A 1976-nucleotide genomic window follows, 5' to 3' on the forward strand; every position below is an offset into this window, starting at 1 on the left:
CAGAAAACTAAAGAAGAAATGGGTTTCCCTGATGGCTGCGTGGTAAGGAATCCACCTGGCAATGCAGAAGGCTCGGGTTGGATCCCTGGGCTGGGAAGAGCCCCCGGAGGAGGAAAGGGCAGAGTTCCACCGACAGAGAGCTGCAGTCTGTGAGGCTGCAGAGTTGGGTGTGACTGGGCGACGAAACACAGCGAGGAAGAAATGCTGACATTACCAAGTGCTGTCGAGGACTGCGGCGGCTGGCACACTCGAGTGCTGATGCTGGGAAGGCGGAGCCATTCGGCCACTCCAGGAGGCGCTTTCTCAGTTCCTTACCCAGGGCACTGTATACTTACTGCCAGATGCAGCAACCCTGCCCAGACATCTAGCCTGGAGAAATGGAAATGTGTATTCGCACGGAAACCTGTACACGAATACGGCTAGAGGCTTTATTTGGAACAGCTAAAAACAACCCAGACGTCTTTCAGTGGGTGAACTGTGGTGATCTGCGCTATGAAATACAACTGCATCACAAAAGGAACAAACTGGTGACTCACCAACCTCCCCGATGAGTCTCAAAGGTGTTACAGAGCGAGAGAGACCAGTCCCAGCTGTCTTCTGCCTGAGTCCCTCCATGGAGAACATCATACCATCCTGGAGCATATCAGTGGTTGCCAGGGGTTACGGGTGGGGAGAAGTGTGCCCCAAAGCTATGGCAGGGGCAATCTGGGGGTGATGTAACTGTGCACCGAAATCAAAAAGTCAGTCTTTAATGGGGGGGGGAGGATAACTAACATTCTGCGGTACACCTGGAGCTACCACAACATTGTAAGTAAACTATACTCCAATATAAAATAAAACTTCAATCAAAACGTCAATTTTACCATTTAATAATTAAAGTGAGACATACAAGATATTTTAAAAACATATGTTTCAGGCAGTGTTGACGCGCGCCGGGGTTTTCTTCTTGGCACGCGTTCTGCTGCGGGCGAGGGCACTGCGGCACGCTCGGGCCTCGGGACGCACGCCTGGCGCGCGCGCCCGGGAGCTGATCGCGTGTCCTGCGCTCCCTCCTGGGAGGGTCAGAGGCGTGACAGACACTTGCAGCCCAAGGCGAGGGAGGCGTCCTCACACACGCTCGGCTCAGAGAAGGCCGCCGCGCTGCGGGGGCGGCGGGAGACTCCGCAGACCCTCCTGAGTTCCCCGCCCCGCCCGGCTCCCGGAGCTTCGCGGCCCGCTTCCCGCAGCAGCCGCGCCCCTTTCCCCTCGCCTTCCAGGGCCGCCCAAGCCCCAGCCTCGTCCCGGGGGCCCGCCCCGCAGCTGCTCCCCTCCCCACCTGCTCCCCCGCAGGCCGCCAGCGCCCCCCACCCCCCGGCGGAAACCAGAACTCGAGGTTGCGGGTATCAGTGGCGGCCGACTCTGCCCCCCACCCCTGGTCCTCCCGCGGCTGAGCCCGCGTCCGCGCAGGTCGGAGCTGCAGGGGCCGCTCGCCCAAGGCGCCAGGTGCCACTTCCGGCGGAGAGGCAGGTGCGCCCACCCGGTGAGCTGCGCCACCCCCAGCGCCTCTTTCCCAACGGCTGGGCACACGCCCTCCCCAGGGGTCACGGCTGCGCACACGCCCTAGGGCCAGACGGGCCCCCAGTGTCCCTACCCGACAGCAGTCATGAGTCCCTGGCGTCTCCCAAGTCCCACTCCCTCTCAGTCCGCGCTCGCTGGACGGTCCTCGCTCGCTGGACGGTCCTCGGACCTCGCAGCCTCCCGCGCGCCCCCAGCCCATTCCCGCACGCCCCGCGCCCAGACGCTGCATCCTCCGGCCTGGGGCGGGGGCGGGGGGGGGCGCCCAGCCTGGAGCCCACTCTCCAGTAGGGCCCGTGTTCACACCCGCCCCACCACCCTCTGTGCCCTATCCCGAGGCTGTGTCAGTGGCGCCCAGGGAAGCGTGGAAAAATGTTTAGACGTGCAAATGAAGAGTTTTAGGAAAAAAAGGGTCAGTCGTC

The sequence above is a fragment of the Ovis aries genome, chromosome 3 (genome assembly GCF_016772045.2).
Source record: "Ovis aries strain OAR_USU_Benz2616 breed Rambouillet chromosome 3, ARS-UI_Ramb_v3.0, whole genome shotgun sequence".
Lineage (NCBI taxonomy): Eukaryota > Metazoa > Chordata > Mammalia > Artiodactyla > Bovidae > Ovis > Ovis aries.